The sequence below is a fragment of the Coffea eugenioides genome, chromosome 11 (genome assembly GCF_003713205.1).
Source record: "Coffea eugenioides isolate CCC68of chromosome 11, Ceug_1.0, whole genome shotgun sequence".
Lineage (NCBI taxonomy): Eukaryota > Viridiplantae > Streptophyta > Magnoliopsida > Gentianales > Rubiaceae > Coffea > Coffea eugenioides.
Genome location: NC_040045.1, coordinates 12,658,477 through 12,685,883, shown reverse-complemented (window position 1 = coordinate 12,685,883; position 27,407 = coordinate 12,658,477). Strand labels below are relative to the sequence as shown.

Here is a 27,407-nt window from a genome sequence, read left to right as displayed (position 1 = left end):
CTAAAGGTCACGGACAACTTAAGGGCAGAATCGGAAATTTTTCATCTTCACTTCCCTTTGAGTTTCTACCAACTATACGACATTAATCCACTAGTTTAAGCAATAAACCAACATTAATACCATTAAAACATCACAAATCAGTTCATCCATCCAAGGTGGGAGTTCATAGAGCCCACTCAACAATTTTTCCATCATAAACAAGCTACCCACATGCATGTAAGAGCTTAAATGTGCACTAGAACTTCCATAAATCAAGATTTAGGTAGTTGATCGTTAATTACCTTTGATGATGACTTAAGCAGAAATTTTTGGCCTCTAAAAGCTGAGAAAAACTGTGAGAATCAAGCCTCTTTCCTAGCTTAGGTTGTTCACCAAGTGATTAGCAAGTTGCGTGTAAAATTTGAGGTGATTTGGTGGAGGATTAGTGAAGATTTGATGAAGGAAAATGAAGAGCTCTTGGTTGTTTTTGCCTTGGAGTTGCACATTGGAAATGGAGCTATGAGACGTCAATTGAGGTAAAGGTGTGGAGGGTTTTAATCTAGTGTGATGCTCTCATGAGAGCTTAAGAATGTGTGGCCCAAAATGCTCCAAAAGTCAACTAATGTACGCGCGCTTCGTGCTCGATTCCTCTTGGGTTTATTTCACTAGTACACTAAACCTCTAATACACTTTCACTCATACTATTATTATTCACTCTTAATGGTCTAAAAATAATGATTTAAAATCTCTCAATTAATCTCACGCGTAAAAACGCGTATTACCGATTGTGCGCGATAAAGTGGAATCTCTAAGAAATTCTTATAACGATAGTATCACTAACTAATACTTGAGCACTTAAACATTAAAATACCTATTTTAAGACTAATGTACAAGTCTCCAATTTTTTTAAGGTTATTGTACTCTCAGTTCGGCTACAGTTTCCAAACGCGTACTCACTATTCTCACTTAACGAGCTCTCGGGAAATAAATTTTGAAATCAAGTCATTTTAAAAATACACTTGAGCCATAATTCCATGTAATTGAAGTAATAAAAGTCAAAATAAAATATTCGGGATAAATGGCAAAAATAAATAATTAAATGAGCTAGAAATAGGCGTTTAAAATAAGAAAATTTGCGAGTCCTTACAAATTAGGCTTAGAACAAATCATGAAAGTTTTAGGAAATGATGTTAACTAGCTGCCTGCAAAATTTCAGCTCAATCGGAGCACTGTAGCATATGAAATGACCGAAATACCCTTGACTGCCCATAAACCCTATTTTCGCGGACAGTTTTCTGTCTTCGTAGGGATTTTTTTTGACTATGAAAATGCATGATTTGGCTTTGAAGATCTTCATAAGAAAATGTAGGTATATGTCTTGGCTTCGAAACTCCATAAGATACACCTCAATTGGACTTCGGTAGCCTGAGTTATTGTCATTTAATCATAGTGCAGTTAACTAGTCTGATTGTGTGATGCTGGTTCTGTAATTTGCAATTTCGACCTAGAGACACTATGAACTGGACTGAGTCATCTTCATCAAAGTTGTAGGCCTTTATCTTAGCTTCAAAACGGTATAAATTGCACTCCATCCGATAAACATAACTTCGGTTGTGTCTGTTCCGCTAAGAGACGTCAAACCTGCTATTTAGCTTTTATTCTTAAAACTTGATTTCTAGTTGCATTCCTAGACTTGCTTTGTATTTGGATGAATTTGAGCCTAGTTGAAGGGCTATTGTATTGAGATTTCTTATGTGTTGAATTGGACTGACTTGAGGAAAAATAATGAAGCCATAAATGGCTGGAATATAGCAAAATACAGAGGGCATGCTGCCCAAAATTTTAGGGCTACGCGATTCCTTCAAGTTGAGTTGATCTTAGTAAAAATGAAGGGTTTTGAGGGTTGTTTGTAACCCTAGGACTAACTATTATCTTTTTACTCAAAAGTCATATTTTTATTCTTCTGTACTAGTACTTAACCTGGAAAGGCGTACGACATGTAGTCGAGCCTCTTTTATGCATTCCATTTACTGGGTTTGTGGATATGCGAACTATAATTGTTTTATCTTGATTATTTTAGGGTTTCTTGGCGATTAAGGCCACTTTGGGTAAAAAAACTTTTGAAGTATCCGTACTGGAACCGGTGAGTGTACCACTCCCCTCATTTGTTGCTTAACTTGATTTTTGCCCCTGCAATCTGCGATTTAAATGACTGCACTATCTGTTTATTCTGTTTGAGACGAGGGTGTACTTTATCACACTCGTTCTCTTGTCTGTCCATATGCCTATTTACTGTGTATAATCTGTTAACTGTATCTGAGTCTGTTCGGACATCGTTTGGAGGCTGGTATCTAACGACCTTTCTGTGACCTCTGAACTCAACACCTGTGGCTAGTTATTCAAGTCAAGCCGGCAAGGGTCTGGTCGATTAGATAACGAACCACGGTAGTCTGTTTTGGGAATCTTTGGGTATTGAAACTCTTGATTCCGGTATACTCGAGTATTACCATTACTGTTCCTGTTCGGCGTTCGGGCCCGGTAGGGGTATGTTTGGTGGATGAAAATTGGTGTAAAGTGGGGTCTACAGATATGTTGGTTCTATTTACGTTGACGGAGAGTCAACAGGTTCGGATCAAGTACTGCAAATGAAAATCTGGCTCCTGAGAGCCACTTGTATCCTTTCCCTTTGAATCACTGTGTCTAACTGCTTTCATCTATATCTGGTATATGTGTCTGATTGGTTAAACGTGAAAGGCCATGATTTTATCCTATATGTTTGGTACCTCATTGAGCGTAAACTCACCCCTTTCTGATACCTTTGTTTTCCTTACGGGGGACAAACTTGAAAATCACGGTTTTGGACGAAATGGGTCAAGCTAGTATATATGTCATGTTGTTAAACTCTTTTGAAAACGAAACCCTAATTGTATTTTGTGTAGTATGTATACCCCGGATTGCCCTGTATGTTAATTTGTTCAAGACTCCAATGTAAATATATGTATAAGTGTTTAACCTTATCTATAAAATATATTCCATTGAGACTATGATTTTATGGTTTGGTAAGCATGTTCTCACCTTAGTAGGTTCCGATTGTTCATTTTCTTTGGGTCCTACCGCGCGTACTTTATTGGATTTGTGTAAATCGACTCCGTAGTCCTGGCGAGAGTTGGGCAGGCGGTCCGCCGAACCCTTTGGTTCGCCTTAGGGTGAGGTGGGGCTGTCACAGGTGGTATCAGAGCAGCTTCGCGCGGTCTCTGCGCGGAGTGAGTTTGGACCAAGTGGTGTTATGGTCCTGATTTCGTGAATGTGTCTAAGTGCTTGTTGGAGCATAAGCTATGAACCGTGCATGTCATAAGTGTAAAGCTCTTTACCATGGGACTTGAGGAAGTTAGGTATGTATGTCGGGTAGGAATCTTTAATACGGATGATTTACTCTTGGGACCGGCCGGCTCGAGTTGTGAATTATCTTATTTGGGATTCTTGTGCCCGGTTACTAAATCGATGAGAGTCTAGGTTAGAAAGGACTTAGGCGAACTAGAAATTTGATTCTATGGAACTTCATGTGGGTTGTTCGGGTGTTCATAAGTATGATTAACCTGGATTAAGATATAAATTGTGGCATTCTCGTAGATTAGGAATGGAGGCCTAGAAAGGAAATAACTTTTCGTTAGTTGCTTTTGTGCTTTTAATCTAGTTCGTCTATAATACTTTTGGATGACCCCGCTACCTTTATGGACCTCTTTTGGTTGTATCTAGCTGACTGCTACTGTGTGACTGGTTCGGTACAGTTGTGTGTATATATGCTTTTGATCTGTGTGTACCTCTTGTTACTTGCTTATGCCTATAATTATCTTTAATATTATCTTTGCACCTCGACCTTAGATTGACTTAGATCAATGGAGGGCACTCGTAGAGGACGAGGCCGTGGGCGTGGAATTAGGCAACCCACGTCTGAAAGGGGCACTGGGGAAACCTCGTTTGGACCAAACCCTGAATCTAGGGTTGACCCCAACGTCCAAATAGCTGCTGCCATGCAGCAAATGACTGATTTGCTAGCCCAAGTTGTGCACCAACAGGGTCACAACCCTAACCCCAACCCTGGGAACCCTGGTAATCATGTGGAGAGCGAGGACCGGGCCCTCGAGAGGTTCCAGAAGTTTGTCCCACCAAAGTTTATTGGGGGATCCGATCCAGATGTAGCCGAAAGGTGGCTAGAGAAAATGGTGGATATCTTTGATGCCCTGCACTACAAGAAGGAACGGCAGGTGACTTTTGCTGTTTTTCAACTGGAAGGGGTGGCCCGTTCCTGGTAGAACATAATACGACAAAAGTGGGACCGAGAGCAAACGCCCAAGACTTGGGTGAACTTTATGCGGGAGTTCAACGCTAAATTCTTCCCTCCTCTAGTTCAGGAACGAAAGGAGGATGAATTTATCCGGCTTCGTCAAGGGACCCAGACAGTGGCCGAGTACGAGAGCCAATTCACTCGGCTGTCCAAATTCGGGCCCGAACTCATCGTGACCGAGCAACGAAGAATACAGCGATTCGTCCAGGGTCTGAACGTGGAGATCCAGAAAGATCTAGCCATAGCCCAAATTAACGCCTTCAGCGATGCCGTAGAGAAGGCGCAACGAGTAGAGAATGCTAGGCTGCAGGTGAAAAACTTCTGAGCCAAGAAAAGGGGCTTTCCTGGGAGTAGCTCTGAGCAATTAGGTACAAGTATACCCCCTAAGATTGGAAAGGGAAATGGGGGAGTACGACAACCGGGGGTGTCGCGTGATGTCTCTCAGAGGGGACCCGTAAATTTTCTTTATCTCCTAATATGTTATTTTCTTTTCTTGCATGCATTTTCTTCATGAAACCCTATTATATTGTTTTTTTGAGATTTTTTATAAGTAAATATAGTTTTAAAATCATTTTTCATGGTATAAGTTAGTCTTGATAAATTTGAAGTGCGTGACGACGTGGGACCCGCTAGTGCGCTAAGTGCGATAAAATTTTGACGATTAATTGAAGTTTTGTATGAGGAGATATTATTTTATAAGGGGTTAGGAGATAATTAGAGGATAGTTATCTAGGTTAATCTTGGTAGACAAAGGGATAAGAATACACTTAAGAAGGGCCAAGTGTCACGATTCGATTGGAAGTTGACTTGCCTAACTTTTCTTTCACTTTACTAAAACTCCAATTTTGACCCAAATTATCTTCATTTTCATACCTTCTTGGCCGAACTTCCTCTTGAGAGAAAAGAAAAGAAAGCTTCAACTATATCTTCCATTTCTTGCACAAATCTTGAAATCCAACCGATTAACTCTTGAATTAGTCCACAAAATTGACTTGCTAAGGGAGTTTGAAGGACTTGGTGGAGTTGTTTTGGAAGAAAGACCCTTAAGCTACTACCTTTCTTGAGAAGTTAAGGTATTTTGCTTGGAACTCACTTTTGTTTCTGTCAGGATCAAGCGCTTACCATTGCACCAAAAGCTATAGCTGTTAGCGAAGGCGCAACTTTATTTCCTTAACCACAATGGCAGCGCAAAGCACCGTACCACGCTCGGCCAGCATGAGGGGCTGCACCCCTGGGTGCCACGGGCTGGGCGGTTAGTCCCTTCGAGCCGGGATCTGAGGGATGTTGCTGATTAGGCCAACAATCTCTCCCCCAGCAACAGCCAGGGAGACTCGAACCCGCGACCTCGCTCTGATACCACTTGTCAGGATCAAGCGCTTACCATTGCACCAAAAGCTATAGCTGTTAGCGAAGGCGCAACTTTATTTCCTTAACCACAATGGCAGCGCAAAGCACCGTACCACGCTCGGCCAGCATGAGGGGCTGCACCCCTGGGTGCCACGGGCTGGGCGGTTAGTCCCTTCGAGCCGGGATCTGAGGGATGTTGCTGATTAGGCCAACAGTTTCTAATAATGGTTAATTGGTGACTTATGGTAGCTAATTAGTTGATTATATGGAAGATTTTATGGATTGGAGTGAAGTTAGCTAAATTTCTGATTTTTGTGAGAATTTTTCTGTCTTCCTATGATGGATATGGTTGGGCTTGAATTGATGGATCTAAATTGTGTTAAATGGATCCCTTGTGTGCTAATTGCGATTGTTTGCGGAAAAATTTCGATTTTGTGCGGAAATTCCAGTTTTAGGGTTCCAATTTGCCCTGTTATGTCCAGTTCTGTTTGACAAGGTTAGAGGCCGAATTAGACTTAGCACAAAACATAAAAGTTGTATAAATAATGTTAACTATCTGCCTGAAAAATTTCAGCTCAATCAGAATACTGTAGCACATGAAATGACCGAAATACCCTTGACTGCCCATAACCCTATTTTCGCGGACAGTTTTCTGTCTTTGTGGGATTTCAATTTTTCATTATGAAAATGCATGATTTAGCTTTGGAGGTCTGCATAAGAAATGTAGGTATATGTCTTGGCTTCGAAACTCCATAAGATACACCTCAATCAGACTTCAGTGGCCTGAGTTATTGTCATTTAATCATAGTACGGTTAACTAGTCTAATTGTGAGATGCTGGTTCTGTAATTTGCAATTTTGACCTAGAGACACTATGAACTGGACTGAGTCATCTTCATCAAAGTTGTAGGTCTTTATCTTAGCTTCGAAATGGTATAAATTTCACCGCAATCTGATAAACATAGCTTCGGTTGTGTCTGTTCCGCTAAGAGACGTCAAACCTGTTATTTAGCTTTTGTTCTTAAAACTTGATTTCTAGTTGCATTCCTAGACTTGCTTTGTATTTGGATGAATTTGAGCCTAGTTGAAGGGCTATTTTATTGAAATTTCATATGTGTTGAATTGGACTGACTTGAGGAAAAACAATGAAGCCATAAATGGCTGGAATATAGCAAAATACAAAGGGCATGCTGCCCAAAATTTTAGGGCTACGCGATTCCTTCAAGTTGAGTTGATCTTAGTAAAAATGAAGGGTTTTGAAGGTTGTTTGTAACCCTAAGACCAACTGTTATCTTTTACTCAAAAGTCATATGTTTATTCTTCTATATTAGTACTTAACCTGGAAAGGCGTACGACATGTAGTCGAGCCTCTTTTATACATTCCATTTACTGGGTTTGTGGATGTGCGAACTATAATTGTTTTATGTTGATTATTTTAGGGTTTCTTGGCGATTAAAGCCACTTTGGGTAAAAAAATTTTGAAGTATCTGTACTGGAACCGGTGAGTGTACCACTTCCCTCATTTGCTGCTTAACTTGGTTTCGGCCCCTGCAATCTGCGATTTAAATGACTGCACTATCTGTTTATTCTGTTTGAGACGAGGGTGTACTTTATCACACTCGTTCTCTTGTCTGTCCATATGCCTATTTACTGTGTATAATCTGTTAACTGTATCTGAGTCAGTTCGGACGTCGTTTGGAGGCTGGTATCCAACGACCTTTCTGTGACCTCTGAGCTCAAAACCTATGGCAAGTTATTCAAGTCGGGCCGGCAAGGGCCTGGTCGATTAGATAACGAACCACGGTAGTCTGTTTTGGGAATCTTTGGGTATTGAGACTCTTGATTCCGGTATACTCGAGTATTACCATTACTGTTCCTGTTCGGCGTTCGTGCCCGGTAGGGGTATGTTTGATGGACGGAAATTGGTGTAAAGTGGGGTCTACGGATATGTTGGTTCTATTTACGTTGACGGAGAGTCAACGGGTTCGGATCAAGTACTGCAAATGGAAATCTGGCTCCTGAGAGCCACTTGTATCCTTTCCCTTTGAATCACTGTGTCTAGCTACTTTCCTTTATATTTGGTATATGTATCTGATTGGTTACACGTGAAAGGCCATGATTTTACCCCTATATGTTTGGTACCTCATTGAGCGTAAGCTCACCCTTTCTGTTACCTTTGTTTTCCTTACAGGGGACAAACTTGGAAATCACGGTTTTGGACGAAATGGGTCAGGATAGTATATATGTCATGTTGTTAAGCTCTTTTGAAAACGAAACCCTAATTGTATTTTGTGTAGTATGAATACCTCGGATTGCCCTGTATGTTAATTTGTTCAAGACTCCAATGTAAATATATATATAAGTGTTTAACCTTGTCTATTAAATGTATTCCGTTGAGACTATGATTTTATGGTTTGGTAAGCATGTTCTCACCTTAGTAGGTTCCGATTGTTCGTTTTCTTTGGGTCCTATCGCGCGTACTATATTGGATTTGTGTGAATCGACTCCGTAGTCCTAGCGAGAGTTGGGCAGGCGGTCCGCTGAACCCTGGGGTACGCCTTAGGGTGAGGTGGGGCCGTCACATTTTTCATATCCTAGGGTGAAGATGAACTTGTTACAGTCTTGATTTGAAGTAGTTTAGGGATGATTATGCTTTTTCATGATTTGTTAGTTTGAGAACTTGTGCTTATACTTTATAGTTTATTTGGCCATCAACTATGAATGATTTGATAAAGTTGAGCAAGAAAGTTACCTTCTAATAGATCTAAATTCTTAAACATTAGCCTTATTCTCACGAAAGTAGTGTAATGATTGGTTGGATTCATATAATAACTTCACTGAGTTTATTTAATTTGTTTCTTACCCTTTCTCTATGAACATAGGTAAAGGATGATTCAAGAAGTTAAAGGAATTGGCGAAAGCAATTTCTCAAGAAATTAGCCAAAGCGGTTTATCTTAAATGTCCATTGGTGAAAGTAAGGACATACAATTGGAAGTTATTCCTTGACAATCCATGGAAGCATAGGCATAATCACCTTAACTAACTTCTAATCTTGACATAACAATGGATTCTAATCCTCAGGATCCTCTCACCTAATCTTTCAGCAATTCTAATATAACTTTTCTTTGCTTTTATTTACTTTCTTGCAACTTACTACTTGCATGGTTGGTTTTTCCACCTAATGGCCTATTTTACATTATTTGCTTAAGCTAAATTCTAAATCTTATGGCCGGTTGTACCGCCTAATTAACTTTCTTTGATTTTACTTACTTAAACTTTGATTATCTAGATAATAAAGCAAGTGATTAAGCTTAAATGATTGCCAAACTCTAAGTCCTTGTGGGATCGATACCTATTATCCCTATACTCAATAAATGAACCGTATACTTGCGAAAATAGGGTAATAAGGTTTTAAAATTTGTAGTGTAGTAAAATACCCTATCAAGTTTTTAGAATCGTTACCGGGGACTTAGACTTAGATTTCGGTGTAACACTAGAGTTAAAGCAAGTTTTATTAATCTAGGCTTTATCTTTATTGTGTTAATCTTATATTATATATCTTTTAGTTGTTCATTTAGGTTATTTTTAGGGACTAAATTCTTCACTAAAGGCACAATTTATCTTCAAGAATTAAACATGGCGAGAAGAGGAAGAAGATGTGCCCAACAAGAGCGAATTGAGGTGGAAAGTATAAGTGAAACTTTCATCGAAATTGAGGAGTAAAGGCCAAAACCTTTGAGGGACTATGCCTTGCCAAATGAATCGGAAGCACAAACTAGCATTGCAAGGCCACCAATTAATGTAAATAATTTTGAAATTAAACCCTCACTCATCCAAATGGTTCAACAAAGTCAATTTAGAGGAAATGCAATGGAGCATCCTAACACTCATCTAACTAACTTCATGGATTTATGTGGTACAATCAAAATAAATGAAGTAAGTGAAGATGCAATTAAGTTAAGGTTATTTTCTTTTTCACTTTGTAACAAAGCAAAGGTATGGCTTAACTCTTATCCAGCTAATACTTTCACTTCTTGGAGTGAGTTGACAAAGCATTCTTAAATAAATATTTCCTCCTAAAAAAAAGCTAAACTTCGCATGGATATTACAGGTTTCACTCAACATGAAGGTGAGTCGTTATATGAAGTTTGGGAGATATTTAAGGATCTTCAAAGAAGATGTCCTCACCATGGTCTCCCCAATTGGTTGGTTGTTCAAACATTCTATAATGGCCAATACCCTTGTGATCTTGTGATCTTGTCATTTGTCATTTGTCACTCAAAGTTTAATCAATACCCTTGACCAAGACCAAGTTTTCTTCTTATCCAACTTGAACTCTTATCATTTCACTATTTCTTTTTCATGTTCCTTGGCCTTGGATGAATTTGGGAAGGAGAAAAGAGGGAGAAAACCACAAAAAAATTCTAGCCTTGATTCTTGTCCAAATTTGTGAGAAATTTGAAGAAAAACCCTAATCTACTCCGATAAATCTTGAATCAAGGTTGGAGGGAAGCTCTTGGTGGAGTTTTTGGAGGAAGAAAAGCCTTGCATCTTCTTGATTTGCTTATCATCCTTGAATTTTAAGGTAAGAGGTGAATCTTGCTAGAAACCTTAGTTTTCTTCCTCTACTTTGAAGTTTAGTTTATGGATGATGTTATAGAAGTTAAAAGGGATGACTTTTATAGAGGCTTTCATTTCTTCTTGAGTTGTTTGTGAATTTTTCAGCTCAAAAATTTATGGTGATTTTGGCAAGGTTTTTGTTTAAGATACTTTTTCAAACCTTAATCTTCACATGTATGTTGAATTTGAGCCAAGAGAGTGAGATTTTGTTAAGAAAAGTTTCATTTTCTCAAGTTGTTAGAAATTTAAAAGTTTTCGCACGAAGCTCTGTGCAGTTTTGGGAAATTGGCTATAACTTCGTATAGGAAAGTCAGAATTGAGTTTCATTTATTGTGTTTGAAACTAGACTCATAGAGTTCCAATGGTATAAAATGCAAGGTTTGGTTCAATTTCTATAATTACCATAAAATCTGCAAAGTTTCTTGAAAATCATGACTATTCTGTTTCTACACTTGTGATAGCAATGAGTTTTAAATTGAAATTTGACTAATCTATGAGCTGAATTTCATGAAGATGTCTTCTAAAGCCTGTTAGTACTTTGAGTCTATTCTCTAACGATGTAAGTTTTGTGATTTTTTGACCTACGGAACTCAAGTTATACATTTTCAAAGAATGTCACCAAAGCTGGGAATTTTATCAAATGGATTAAGTGAGACTTGGGAAAGCTTTAGAAAACTTTTCTGAGTTTTAAACCTAACTTTCCTTGGCTAAATCCTGTATATTTTGATTTGAAATACTTATATATGTGTTAACCTTAGCATGCGTGAAGTATTTCACTTGATTTGAACTTGATAGGAACTTGATTTAAATAAGAAACCGTGGCCCTTTTGGTTTTCTAATATTAGGGTTAAATTGTAGTTTCTGTGGTTGTTAAGTGAAGTTTCGAATCTCATATTTTCTTATCATCTTGGTTTTAAGTAGCTAGACTCTTGATACATTACATGCTCACAGGACTTGAGAATATTCTAAAGGAAGAACCAGGGTGACCAATTGGTGAGGTCAAGTGGTGAGTGTTTCAACTGCTTGTTTCATGTTATTTGATTGAATATGATTTGTTGCTAGAAATTGCTAGGCACTTGAATTGTTATTGCATAGGCGAATTTGTACTTTATCACACTCGACCTAACTTGACTAAACTCTTGATATCTTGTTTATGCATGTACAAGTAATTTGATATACGTGTGACTTGTGGCTTGACTTGAAACACTTGACCTTGAAATAGTTGAAATGCTTGAAATACTTGACATAATGAGCTTACTTGATTTGATCTTGGCTAGGTGAATGTGTACATAATTGCACTCGACCTTTATGAAGTTGAATTATATGACCCTGCATGTGGACTTACATGTACATGTGCTTGAATGTAAGCCGGCAGTATACCTCCTTGCAGCGGCTGAACTAGGCTCTTCGCTAGCACCCTTATCCGACACATCGGGTAAACTAGACAGCCTTGAGTTACTCATGCGCATACTTGAATGTAAGCCGGTAACGGCTGAATTGGGCCCTTCGTTGGAACTATTACTTAAGATCAGCCTTAGTGTGGTTGGATAAACTGTACAACCTTGGGTAAAGGAAGAATTTCCTAACCTATTTACTCGTAACTTGAACTCGTGATATGCTTGAATACGGAGCGTTAGGCGACAGCTAACGTTTCCAATCGTGACATGCGTGAGCATTGGGCGACAACTAACGACTCCACTTGTGAATACTTGAATACTTGGGGTTTCAAGTCCAAATAATGAATACTTGAATGCTTGGAACTCTAACCCCCACCCCGTGGATAGTTGGTCGAATCGAACCGGCAAGGGTTTGGTCGAGAAGATTGATGAATCTTGGGTACTTGTTTGACGTGTGGACCCGGTACAGGGAGATGATTGTAGAAACGGAGTTGGAGATAAGTGGTAGTCTACGGACACTATGATTGACTGAGTGTCAACGGCTCCTGGACATGCTACTCTGGAACCTGCTCTCCTGAGAGAAAATCATATCCTTTGACATGAATGTGTTCTTTATTATACATTATTGCATGATCTATCTGGATTTGACCTGTTTCTTGATATCCTATGAATTATATCATGCATACTAGTTTACTTGCATGATTCTTGGAACCTCATTGGGCGAAATCTCATTCTTTTAGTTAGTTCTCCTTACGGGGGGGCGAGAACGTGAGAGTGGGAGTTGAAGAAGGTATAGTCTTTGTCTAAATTTTGTTAGTTGCTCGAGTGAGCACTTCTTAACTCCATATTGGGTTCGCTTGGATTTTACTTTGTATGCTTGGAGTCCTGACTATATTTATGGATTGTTTTTTATGTCCCCGATTGTATACATCTAAGGTTGGAATTGCTATTGCTCTTACTGTTGAGATTATTATTTTATAAATTTTATGGTACGTGAGTGAGTCCTGTCGAGAATTGGATAGGCAGTCTGTCAAACCCTTGGGTATGCCCTAGGGGGAGGTGGGGTCGTCACATAACACATATGATGTAGTTTCTTAAGAGTTGATAATTCAACTATTTAGAAGTTGCAGGAGTTGTAATTGGTAATAAGTACCTACTAGTTGAAATTGTTTTGGTTTGTTAAGCACACTGAAGATCAAAATAACTAAATGGGATTCTAACCTACTAGCAATTTTTGATATCTAAGAATCTATACAAGACGGTTGTAGATTTGAATAAAATAGTGGGTGCAAAATCAAACTCATTTTTTATGTCATTTTTACTTGATTTTGTTGTTACATAAATAGCAGTTCTCTTTTATCTTTACTACCTATAATAAAAATTATGAGTAATTGCATATTATTCTCGAATAATTAATATTTTCAATTTCTTGGATTGGCAATGTCGTGCCCCATTTTTCGCGATGAAAAGGATGTTTACAAAAAATGTGGTTTTTCATTTTAAAATAAGTGAAAAGAGTCTAAAATGGGACTTTGAAGAACGTGACAGTTTGAACCCAAAATTTAGTCTAAAAAGGGTTTTTGAGAAAAATAGAAATTGCCACTTGGTATTGAGTTTGGATGTGCCAAATCACCCAAAATATTTTTACAAAATTTAAATAAAATAATATAAATATAAAATCCTTTTCAACAATTCCAGATCTTTGAAAATAAGAAAAAATAAGTTTGGGAGTCACGGTTGAAGAAAAAGAAGGCAAAGGTTCGATTGATTCAAACCTAAGGCATCCTTGTAATCTAGCCTAAGCTAGTTGTAAGATTTAGTTAAAAAAATTTTCTTAATCTGACCCTTAAATTTATCACATTTGAATGTTTTCTACATGGACGCAAATCTAAATTTATAAAAAATGTCGAAAGGGACAAAATATCCATTCAAGGGATTATTAATTGATATCAATCGCATTAATTGCGAAGGCCAAAATAATCTCTTAAGGGGGTCACATATAGATATAAGTAATCAAGAAAAAAAGGATACAACATAATGGGTACGAGACGCAAAACTTGTGACACAATTTTTCTTATATAGGGATTAGTGGGGTATTTAAACCAAAGAGTTGTAATCACCCATTTCGCATGTTCGAAGAGTAATTTTTCTGACCTAGACAAGTCAATAAACTAACTTATTTTACAATTTCTCAAATGAGATACAATGCTAAATGATATGATTAATACATATAGAGGGTAAGGGATAATATAATAGGGAATATCATGCAGATGAGAAAAAAATCCTAAAATGTAAAAATATGCATGAAAATATAATGAATGTCACATAAAAGATGAATCTAACGCGTGAACGATCTAAAAGTCTAGCGTTGGACTAGTCCATTTCTAAAAGTTCTTACTAGCGTTGAACTAACAATTAAACGGAGAGAAAAGCCACAACCAGCGTTGGATTAGTGTGGTGACGTCATGCATTCATAATATATAGTAAAAAAAATAAGGCATAAATAAAAACAAATAAACATGTAAGCGCACGTAGCACATAAGACATAAACATAATATCTAAATGCAAAAATCCTAAGAAAAACGGATAAAGCATATAAACACATAAGCCACATAAACATACAAAACCTATCTATTATAGCGGGGAGTCTAACTACAATCTAAAATGGAAAAATATAATAAAATAAACCTATCTATTCTATCTATTACAATAGAGGACCTAATTACAATCTAAAATAGAAAAATATAATGAAATAAACCTATTTATCTTATCTATTACATTAGTCTATCTAATTACAATTTTTCAAAAATGTTACCTATCTATTACATCTTGAGGTATTTAAATACCTTCCAAATTATTATAAAAAAATTTGAATGAACATTTGAATTAAATAAATAACAAAGCATGTAAAAATATATAAACATATAGGAGCACATAAGAGCACGTAATTAAAATTTAAATGATAATAGGGGTGCCTCCCTTTTGAAGTGGTAACTAAATAGAGTCAAATTGCGCTATTTATACTCAAAATGAACAAAAAAATCATGACACCAATTTAATTGGAAATAATAGTAATATAAAAGTACTAAACTCATATTTATGTCAAATATAAAGAAACTTTAGGACATTTAAAAATTACAAGTTGAATACATTCAAGAGTTGTGAGAACCCTGAAAAATATATATATAAATATCAGTTTGTATTTCATTTGCACCTCTTTTAACTTTTTAATAAACTTTAGCATTAATTTCCCTTGTCTGCAAATAAGTCCGTAAAAACAATTTTATGTGAAGAATAATATAATTTTCCCAAGATATGAATTTTCTTGACTTTGCTAGACTAAATTAATACATCTGGAGTTAGAATAATTTATCGCCTTAAAATAAAATGCTAAAATACTTAGTTTTCTTTATGATAAAAATTAATGCTACCTGAGTAGATTAATTATATAAAATTCCTTGAATTCCAATAATTAATCCTAATTAGTGAATAACGTTAAATACCAATAAGAAATTTCACGTTAAGACCAAAACCAATAAATTTTATGTGCAAAATAAAAGAATTGTGCTAAACTATTAAATTTCTAGTTTTGTTTCATTAAATTCATATTTCGAAGGTAAATTATTTCATTGATTTAACAATTAAACCTCTTTGAATTCCGATAGCTAATCTTAAGCGTTAATAATGATTAAGTTAATAAATGTTGATATAAATGGATAAACGAATATTAAGAACGTCAAATTTTTATATTAAGGTCAAACTTGATTTTAATAGTTTAAAATAATTAGGTAATAATGTTAAATGTTAATAGGAATTCTCGCGTTAAGATGAAAACCAATGAATGTTAGATAAACATGATACTAATATACTAAACATACTTAAGGCGTGAAAATTACGATAATTATAGTCTTATCCTTCTTTGTTTTCACAATAAGTGCGTAAAAATGATTTTTCTGTGCAAACGGACACACTTGTATTAAATTATTATTTCACTTGACTTTATTATACTAAATCGATAAATTTCGAGTTGGACTAACTCTATTTCTTGGGAATAAATAATTAGAAATTCTGATAACTAATTTAATCGCTAAGTAATGTTAGGAAGTACTAGGAACCTTAATATTCAAGTTTAATCGATAATTTATTCGTTAAAAATGGTTAAAGTATACTAGTGTATAATTAAGCCTTCAAATCACTATTGGGGTAAATTTTGGAATTAAGTTTAGAATTAAGGAACTTAAGTGGATGTTGGGAGGAGACGCGAAAAACTAAACACCCTCCACACCATCTCAAAACAACCATGCAATTCCAAAACAAAGGGGTTTTCCATCTTCTCTGCACAAATCAACACACAACCTCCAAAAACTCAACCTCTCCCTCACCGCAAATCACCTCCACCTTATCTCAGCTTCAACCACAACATTTACTTCGCCTTGTTATTATCGACTGAGTTAGAGAGGGAGAGACCGAGCTTCACTCTGCCATCCGAGAGGGGAGAAAAGAAAGGAAGTCGCACGAGCTGCAACTCTTCCAAGGTTCTGTCTGCAAGCCAGAGTGGAACTAGGAAGAAGCCGTGAGCAAGCTCCATCCCTATCCGCGTCAACAACCAGCTGCAACCCAGCTTCACCCTCCACCAGTCGCAACCAGAAAACCAGAACCAACAAACCTGTGCGTGAGCCGAGAGAAAATTTCGTAGCTTACTTATTCGTGAGCTGAGCTATTCTGAGGTAATTTTCTGGACTATTTTGGGTTGATCAGAGGTAGATAGAGTCACGTAGGGGCATGCATGCTTTGGTTGTGTAGTCGGATGAGGAAACCAAAGTTTCAGAAAAATCTGTTTTGATTAAATGACTCTGCCGAGAAACTGAACTGGAAAATGCAGCCTTAATCTCGGCCATTTGTGGTAATGTGAGCTCAGAAATATGATTACTTATCTCAGGACTAGAGGATTAAGCTTTGCATGTTGAATATTAAACCATCGGATGAGTCATTAGAAAAAGAAAATCTGACTTGCGTAAGAATTTGCTTCTGCCGAGAACTTGAGCTGGAAATTTTGGTTTTAATTTGCTGGGTGTGGTGATTTGAGCTTAATCTTGGATCAACCTGATAGATAAGCTCCTTACTTAGTGTTGCATGTGAACTTTATGGCTAGGAATTTCGGTTGCATGGCTGGAAAACTTATTAGAAAATTTCTGGACTGCTGAACTAATTTTCCAGATTAACCGTTGAAGTTGTTTTGGAAATTGCTTGGGTATTTTAGCATGAAATTTGCTGGAACGTGTTTGATTTCCACTTGGTTAGGTGTTTGGCTAATTAAAACTAAATGATTAAGCCCTGCATGAAGTGTTTTGGTCCGGCTAATCTAGAAACAAAAATAAATAAGAAAATCTGCTGTATGCAAGATTATCCAAGAAGAGCCGAATGAATTCCTGGATTTTTGGGATGTTTGTAGTTGTTAATTGAATCTGATTTTGAACGAGAGATGTTAATTACCTAGCTAAGTGTTGGCATGTTGAATTTGAGTAACTAATACCCTGTTTTGGCCAAGGAAAAGTTGGAGTTAAGAACATACAATTGCTGGAAAATTTCTTTGTAAACCGCCGTGAATTTGAACCTGGAAATTTTGAAGACTATAACAGTTGTTTAAATTCAACTCTTGAACTGGAAATGTTCATTGTTTAGCTAAGAAAGTGTATGATGAAGCTGAGAGCTTAATAGCATGTCTTAGCCAAGGAAATTTTGAATTTATAACCAACGAGGGCTGGAAATTTTAATGACCGAAAGGTTGAACTGAATTTTTTTTAAGTGGTTCCTGGAATTTTTTCCTTGGGGTATTATGAGCTCGAAACGCATGACAAAATGTACACGTTAAACTGTGAAAGCTGTTTAGCAATGAAACGTTTTGATATCTCGAAAGATTTAACCAAAAATGTGGGTATACAACTGCTGGAATTTTCCTTGCGGTTGCCAAAGTTTGAGTTAGAATTTCCAGCTTGATTGTGAAACTTTCTTTGAAAACATAATGGTTGAAAATGCCTGGAAAATGTGGTGTTAGAATTCTACAAGAGATGTATGGATGGTTTGAATAAAAGTCTTATGGTTTTAAAGGAGAAAAAGGAGTTTTTCACAAGTGAAAAATGAGTTTCCAGATTTTCGGATTTCACTGACCAGTCTCAGTAAAATGCTTATATCTTGGTGTAGGAAAATCCGATTTAAGGTGCCGTCAGTGGCATTTGAAACTAGATTCATGGGCCTTTGTTCTGTAGAAATTTCATATTTTTTTCCTCCATGTGTACTGCTGTCTGTGAATCCTCAAAGTAGACTGTTTGGTATGAATGTCCTGTTTTCTTCGTGAAACTAAATTGATTTGGATTGAATTTTAGCTTACATGTGGTTTAAATTCTTGATTAAATTGTGGTTGGGAGTGATTGATGTTGTCAAGGGCTAATGATTGATGAAGCCCTTGGCCATTGGAATGATTTTATAAGTATTACTGGATGATGGAAGTTAATTGCTGGAATGTCTTGGGGCTTTACTTTTATTTTTATTTGCTTATGATGGGTTTGCTGAAACCAAGTGCTAATGATTGATGAAGCCTTGGTTGATCATTTTATTTTATTCAGAAATGCACTTGTTGAAATCTAGGGCTAATGATTGACGAAGCCCTAGTAATTTGCTATGTGAATTTTTGCCATATTTTGATCCATATTATGACTTCGAAACGGAATCGGAGCTGTGGAAGTTGTATCGACCTTGCGAACTCGAGTAGCTGTGATCAAAATTAATCAAAAATATTTTCCAGCTAGTATTATATTATAAAACTCCATATCTAGTGTTTTGCCTAAAACTTTCCAACTCGATAATTTCCTTTAGCTCAAACTAGCCTTGATAGCTATAGTAAATAAGTTCTATAGCTTTTGGAAACTCTAAGTCTTATTTTAATTCTTTTTCTTTCTTTAAGCTTTGCACTTGGATAGTTAACTATAGGAAAAGTTCCAAAATACGAGCTTTACTAATTTTAGTGAAAAGCTTGGGAGACTTGCTCGGCAAGAAACCCTATTTTAGGAAAAATAGTTTTTAAGGATAATTTTTGCAAAAGCCGTAACTTTAGGGAAATGTTCAAAGTAACTTTCTAACATTGTTGTTGAGAGATTTGTCGACTTATTTCAAGAAAAGGATACTAGTTACCCTTTATAAGGAAGAGTATCTTACGGAAAACTATAAGAAACATTTCTTCTAAGTTTGTCAAGTTTCAACCTAAGTAGATTCCTAATTTTTCTAAAGGTAGTAAACTAGTAGTATATTAAGTATACCTCAGCTTGTATAAGATTAAAAACTGAATAGAAACTTATAGTTTCAAAATTTGGTTTTTAGGATTTTGCGAGGACGCGGAATTCGATTCTCAACTTGATATCTGAACTCCACTCTTGGTGAGTGTCCCTGCCTGTTCTATGCTTACCTGCTTAAAGTACCTTCTTGACTTGATATGTGATAATTTGAAAAATTGGTTTCTGATCCATCGAAGTGAGCTCTGTGTACTTTATCGCACTAGCCGTTCGAGTGGTGACTTGTGCAAAACATTTTCTCCTGAATCCATAAATGTAGTTGCGTCGTTGGGTGAATCCCTCGACTTCTGTATCCAACTACCCTAAATCTAAATGTAGTTACGTCGTTGGGTGAATCCCTCGACGCATGAATCTAACTACCACAAATCTAAATGTAGTTGCGTCGTTGGGTGAATCCCTCGACTTCTGTATCCAACTATCATGACGAGTATATCTCGAGTATACTACGTCCTTAGTCGGTGAGCGGGCCCGGGACCGGGGTATGAAGGGTGACGGGTTAGGATTAAAATGAGTGGATCTACATGGACTATAAGTAGTGAGAGTTGACGGAGGGTCAACTACGCTGAATGGTGATCAAGCGAGGAAAATGGCTCCTGAGAGCCCCTGTATCCTACCTTGTGCTGTTATACGCTTTCCTAACTGTTCAATTCGTTTAAATTATTATTCGCTGTTTGATTTACGTGACTGCATGTTTTGGGGCACCACTGAGTTTCAGCTCACCCCATGTTTATTTGTTTTCCTTACAGGATGGGAAGTTTGAAAGTATTTGAGCAGCTTATATTTCCAGTGAATGTACTTGAACAACTTGAATTTAATTTTCGATTTGTAATGACTTCTAAGCTAAGTATTGTACCTTTCATTTTGGATTGTCACTTGAAGCTGGAAAGTGTAATCCCTAATTCTAATATTCGGTATGTATGTTTGTATTGGTATAGTTTGTCTTTAATCATTGCGAGCGACGCGTGAAGTGTTTAAGAGCCGTCGGTTGGCTAAGTTATCTGCTGTTATCTTTGAAGTTAATGTGGTGATAGAAATCGATTTATTTCGGGAGAATCATTTCTGTAATAGCTCAGGTTAATCGTCGGAAGGTTTTGGGTTAGAATGCTTGCGTGAGTCCTGGCGAGAGTTGGGCAGACGGCCCGCCAACCCTTTGGTTCGCCTTAGGGGGAAGTGGGGTCGCCACAAGAGTAACATAATTAGCTATTAAAGAAAAGAAATAATCATAATAGAGAGAGTCAAAAAGTCACTAGGGACTAAATTATAGAAATTAGAAAATTTTTGGATCAAAAGTATAATTTTTCAAAAGTTTTGGGGTCAAAATTAAATCAAGATAAAGTTTAGGGATCAAAATGCAATTATATTAAGGACAAAAGTAAAAGAAATTTAAAATTTTGGGGCAACAATAAAGCTACTCAAAAAATTAGGGGCTAAAGTACAAAATTTGTTTCTGATTTGGGTAAAGCACAACCAAACAAAATTGGGCCATTTATTTTTGCTTGGGTTGGACTACTTTGGCCAAAAAGCAAAATGCAAGCTATTTTCATTAAAAACAAAAGTAAGCCCAAGTGGAACATAACCCTAGAACCCAGATGAAAGGCTAGAAAAAAACTCTAACCCAAATGAAATTAAAGAAATAAGTCCACCAAAAAAATAAAAAAAAACCAGCCCAATATTTCTTTCTTTTTCCTTCTCTTCTTCTTCTTCTTTTTTTTCTTCTTTTTCTCCGGCGAGACATGGCCGTCGGCGATCTCTCCGATCATGAAATATCATCGAAATCCACACCCCAATTCAATTTTTTACGTAGAATCCGTTTTTGGATTTAATTTTTACAAAAAATGAACCAAAAATGACGAAATTTCCACAAAAAAAGTCCAATTTTTATTCTTCAAATCACTATAATCACCGCCAAAATTCATAAAATTTATACCAATACACTCCTTATGATTCTAACAGTATAACTATGACATGAAATCAATAAAAAAAACAACAATATGACAAATTAAAGCAAAACAGTCCAAAAAAAAATATTCACATGCTTCTAAGTTCAAAACTTCAAAATATTTGAACAACACAACGTTTTTTAGGCCTTGCACTAGCCATAACCATCTATTTTAGCAAGAATATACACACTCAATTTAGTCTTTCAATTCGTTTTTTCGCTCAGACATTTTCTCAAACAAATTATGTGCATAATTCTGGCCTATACAATCCATGGAACTTAGGCAAACTTAGAATCCACATTTTCACCAACAAAATTACTATAACAATCCGGAGCAACTCATATGAAACATTCCATTTACAACCACAAGCATAAAAGAAAGAGAACAAGAAGAAAAAGAGAAAAGAGAAAAAAAAATGAAGAGCAGGGATAAAGAAAACAAGATGTTTGGGTAAGACAATAAGGAAAAAAACATCACCTTTTTTTCGTAGTAGAAAAAGGCAAACCGGTAGATGGTGGTGATAATGGTTCAGACTCAGTGATAGTATCCAAACCCAAACACCTAGCAAGGGAATGAAAATATGCTCGAAATCTAGATAATTGGTGGGATTAAATTTGAGTCCAAATAACTAGCAAAAGGAATGAAAGCGCAAGTTCTGTACTATCGAACTGGAAAATTAAAATACATGTTGCTCAAAAAACAACGACAAACTTACTTGTTGGACTTACAACCTTCTTGATTTTTCAAACTTTAAAGAAAATGAATGATGATTTTTCTTTTCCTTCTTCGGAAATGTACAGTCAAGTTTGGAACTTAATCCGTTTACAATTTGCCCCAATGTAAATCATGCTTAACCAAACTAGTGTTGTATCACATAATTTCACCTGTAAAAGAAAAAAGGAAACAACTGTGATGAAAACACTGCCACTACCATGTGATCCCTTTGCCTTGAAAACCGTGTAAACATGAGTTTCAATATCAACAAATTGCTCCCTTAGATTTGGTATGCAATCCCTCCAGGATCTTTACAACTTTCTAGTATCAATTATTCATGCCTTATTATCATAGGATCTTCAATTTCATGACTCCATTGAAATAAATTATGAAGGATTGTCTTTTAAACGAGACCCAATAAATGAGGAATATAAACTATTGAAAAATGTATTATTCATCATGCAATGATGCGAATACGAAATAAATAATGATACAAAATAAATAAATAGAATAGTAAATAGAATAGCAAAATAAAATTGTTGGATTTATGAACACAGGTCCAAAGATTAAAAGTTGGATACATATTTAGATGATGGCCTTTGATGAAGGAAAATGCTCTATCTGACCCCTTTCAATGTCATCCATTTTAGAGTTCATTATCGGTAAAACAACAACAGTATGAAAAGAAATCCAAATCAACATAGTCACCGGCTTTCAGACATCAACATTTTATCCTCCCTTCATGATCCTCTTGTATTCCAAAATCCTACCTTAGCGCCCTTTCGGATTTTCACTAAGGTTACTTCCACCCTTTTTCTTTTTTTTTTCTTTTTCTTGTTGTTATTTTTCTTTGTTTTCTTTGTTTTTATTTTTTTTAAAAGGTGTCCTTTCAAGTTTTCACCTTGAAACGTAGACAAGATAATTTCAATCCCAACTGTATCAATCCAGTTATATTTTGACAATTAATGGTATCAGTGAGACAATCATCTCTAACATGTTTCAGAAAAGCTTTATTTACGTCATTTGCCAACTAATTAAGAAATTTTTTTTTCTAAATACTACAAAAGATGGAGGTCGGCAATATTTTGATTCTTGTAATTAGGGTCAGGTGGGATATACAAGAAAGGTTAGAACTTGAAAGCAGATCATATGATGGGTTTGAAACAATTTTGAGATCACATTCTTTCAAAATTTTTGCCTCTGTGTAGGGCTGATAAAAAATGAAAAATTGCCCTCAGTTTAATTCTAATCGAACTTCTCTTTTTTTTCTTTCTCTTTCTCTTTTTTTTATGTGCTTCTTTTCTTGTTCTTTCCTTTTTTTATTCTTTTTCTCTTTTTATTTTTTTTCTTTTTTCACAAAGAAATAAAATTGTCCCATTATGGGGTTAATGATCTTAAGGGGCTGCCAAGTGAAAAAGGATAAGTTATTCTGAAAAGCCAAATGGAAAAAATTAAGGATAAAATATCTAAATGGAAAAAAGAAAGAAAGCCTGCCTTAAACCCATCTCTTGTAGTAATTTTAAAGAAAATTTTTATAATCAAATGAAAATTTTTTTGCACATGTCTACATTGATTGGTTGAGAAAAAATTTGTCCGTCCATTTTCATAAAGATAAATGCTCCCTCGAGTAGCACTTTTTTAACAATGAATGGTCCTTACCAATTAGGAGCAAACTTTCCTTTAGCCTCCTCTTGCATTGGAAGAATTCATTTTAAGACCTTATCTTCGATTTTAAGACCTCTTGCTAATCTTGGTGTGTTTCAGTCATCTTACGAATAATTTTCTTCAAATTCTTATTTGCAACTTCTACGGCTCCATCCATTTGAGGCCTGTAAATAGCAGAATTTTGATGTCTGACCTTGAACTATTCACATAATTCATCCATCATATCATTATTAAGGTTTTTTGCACTGTCAATAATCAGTGTCTTTGGTAATCCAAAATGACAAATGATATTATTTCTCAAGAAATGCAATACCACTTTCTTAGTCACATGCTTGTAAGATGCGGTTTCGACCCATTTAGTAAAATACTCAATCGCCACTAGAATGAATCGATGCCCATTCAAAGCAGGAGGGTTAATTGTTCCAACCACATCCATTCCCCACATCGAATATGGCCACGGAGCAGTCATTTGTGTAATTCTGCAACAGAAGTACGTATAATATCATCATGCATTTGACATTTGACACATTTTTTGACAAAATCTACACAGTCATACTCCATAATATGCCAAAAGTACCTTGTTCTTATAATCTTCTCAGCCAGTAGATGTCCATTCATGTGTGGTTCATAAACGCCACTATGCACTTCTTTCATCATATAATCGGCTTCCTCTTCATCAATACATATTAGAAGTCCCAAATAAGATGTTTCTTTTGTAGTATTTCTCCGTTCAAGAAGAATCTTGAGGACATTCTGCGTAAGAAACCTTTTACAACAGAATCAGTGTCAGGAGAGTAGGATTCCCGTTTTTATGAATTCCTTAATGTCACTGTACCAAAGATGACCATCAGGAGCTCTTTCGTTAACCAGATAGTGTGTTGGCTTATCTTGAAGTTGTATCTATATGGGCTCAATCACCAACTCATCTGGATGTTAAATCATCAAAGATAGAGTGGCTAAAGCATCAACAAAAGCATTGCGAGTGCGGGGAATATGCCTGAATTTCAAATTCCTGAATTTACTAGCCAAACTAAGTAAGTTACAATGATACAGCATAATCTTTGAATCTCAAATTACCCACTGCTTAAGCGTCTGGTGCACAAGTAAATCAGAATCACTAAATGCTATTAGTTTCTTGATCTCCATGTCCAATGTCATTTTCAATCCAAAAATATAAATTTCATACTCAACCATGCTGTTGGTACAAGAAAATCGTAACTTGGCAGTAGCAAGATATTGTTTCCCTTCAAGCGATACCAAAACTACTCCAATTCCAGTTTCAAAAGAATTCGATGCACCATCAAAGAATAACCTCTATCCAAGATATACTCACTCATATCTTCAACTGCTCCAATAAACAGAATTTTTTCATCAGGGAAGTAGGTATGCAGTGGTTGGTAATCATCATCTCTCAGATTTTCTGCCAAATGATCTAATATGGCTTGTGCTTTGACTACCTTTTGTGTCGTGAAGACAATGTCGAATTCAGAAAGGATTGTTTGCTACTTAGCCATACATCCCGTGGGCATTGGCTTTTTCAACAGGAATTTTAGAGGATCAGAACGAGAAATCAAGTACGTGGTATGATCGAATAAATAATGCCTCGACTTCTGAGCTGTCCACGCTAAAGTACAATAACTTCTTTCAAGAAAAGAATAGTTGACCTTGTATGCTATAAATTTCTTACTCAAATAGTAGATGACTTGTTCCCTCATTCCAAATTCGTCATGCTACCCTAGAACGCATCCAATAGTCTCATCAAGTACAGACAAATACATAATCAAAGGTCTTTCCGACTGAGGTCGCACTAAAACTGGAGAATTTAACAAGTAATTCTTGATCTTAACAAAAACTTGCTGACAATCATCATTCCAATCCATCGGTGCATTCTTTTTTAACAATTTGAATAAAGGCTCACAAGTGGAGGTTAACTATGCAACGAATCGACCGAAGAAATTGATCTTTCCAAAAAAACTCTTCACATCTTTCTGAGTTTTTGGAATGAACATATCTAGAATTGCTCTAATTTTCGCAGTGTCGCGCCCCACTTTTTGAGTGTGTGAAAGTAGTGTGTGTCTGAAAATGAAAATAAAAGGCCGTGGGACTTGAAAATGCGACGATTCGGCCAAACAAAGTTCAAAAAGGATTTTTGAATGGAAAATGGAGTCGCCACTTGGTATAGAGTTAGGGTGTACCAAGTCACCCAAAAAGTGATTTTTGGAAAAAAAAGTAAACAAACCCTTTTTAAAGAACTTTTAGGTCTACGTAACCAAAGAAAGGGATCGGGGGTCACGTTTGATAAGGGAGAAGGCAAAGGCAAAGCCTAAGGCACTCCCTTACCCTAGCCAAAGCTAGTTGCGTGACTTAACCCTTCTTTCCCTAATTTTTCTACCCAAAGTATGCGTTACATGTTGGACATGACTAATGGATATGAAAAAATGCAATCCTAAATCTAAAATGTCTCGTATGAGGTTTTTTGGTCCCAATCACATGAGTTGTGATGGCCAATAAGGAAAACTCTCATAGAGGTCACGAGTAATGCAAATGAAGACCCAAATATGAGTGCAAGTGTGAAAATGTGAGAAGAATGCAAAACAAAAACAAATGTAAGTGCAAGTGTGCAAATGTAAGAAAAGTGTATGTGTGCAAATGTAAGAAAAGTGTATGTGTGCAAATGTAAGAAAAGTGCATGTATGCCAATTGAGAAAATAAAGGTGTTTGTGTGCCAGTGGATGAAGATATGGTATAATAGTAGTGAATGCATCTAAGTGCGATTGGGTGCAATTTGTGAGGTAGAAAATAAACGATAAAAGAAGAAAAATGTGCAAGCATGGCATGTGAATTGAGAAAAATATAAGTTGTGAGAAAATGTGGATAAAAGAGTGAGGAAGTGATATGATAAGAATGAAAGTGCATGAACCTAGGGGTATGCATCAAGTCGGGTACGGGAATGACTCCTAATTTCACGACTTTAATTTTCCCTTTGATTAGAAGGAAGAACTAGCGTGCTAAGGCTATTTTGTAGCCACACTCGCTCGTTTCCCTTATCGAAAGGGGACCCTCAAGCAAATGTACCCTATAACTAGCATGAGGATGCAAAAACCTAAAATGAAGGGGGAAAGGATTGGAGGAGCATGCCAAATGCTAGAAAACTAAGAAAAATGCATGAAATGTAGTGAAACATGCAAGTATGAACTAGCGAGAAATCCCTAAGGATCTAGCATTTGACTAGCCCATATCTATGAATTCCTACTAGCGTTGGACTAGTGGAAACGGGACATGAGCCACACACTAGCGTTGGCTAGTGTGGACGTGCATTCATCCATCATATTCATCTATGACTATAGAAAGCAAGTAAGACATGCCAATTACCTATAAACACATAGCACATAACACTTAGCATGCTCGACTAGATGCAAGAGCCTAATAAAGCGAATTAACACGTAGCAAACAAAAGCAAGCAATCAAGCTAATGAACCTATTACATTTGCTAACTAAACCAAAAGGGGAAGGGGAAAAATGGACAAAATTGCTCTCCAAGCCCTATCTATTACAAGCCAAGAGGTGTACACATACCCCATAAAGATAACTTAACAAAAGCAAAGTAAATGACATAAATGAAAGGAATTAAGGAAAGGCAAGGAAAGCAAAGTAGGCATGCAATTTTCACTTAGCATGTTGGATCACATAGGAGAGACAAAAAAAGGATAAAAGAAGTTATACCTCCCTCGTAATGGTAAGCAAATGAAGGAAAAATGCTTCAAAACAATAAAGGGTCAAGGTACCACTTTAATTGACAATGAATTACATGAAACAAAAATGAAACACAAAAGTGCACATTAAACACAACATGAAAATTAAACACGGAATAAACCACCCAAGTGTAAGCAAATACGATCCCAAATAAAAAAAGAACTCAAGAGTCTAAAGTGGAACACTAAATTTAATGGTTTAAGGTGGAACCCATCACAATCAAATGCCAAAATCACAAAAAAGAAGAAAGGGAGATTATTTATTAGGATTAAACGACAAAAATAGATCAAAGGGAAACCAA

General features: G+C 36.3%; 1 non-coding gene across 1 annotated transcript; it reads right to left on the bottom strand.

Moving 5' to 3' along the window:
* Nucleotides 1-9,760: 9,760 nt before the first annotated feature.
* LOC113754662 lies at nt 9,761-9,867 on the bottom strand. The gene has a single exon (XR_003465340.1). It is a non-coding gene; the product is annotated as a small nucleolar RNA R71 (small nucleolar RNA).
* Nucleotides 9,868-27,407: the final 17,540 nt, after the last annotated feature.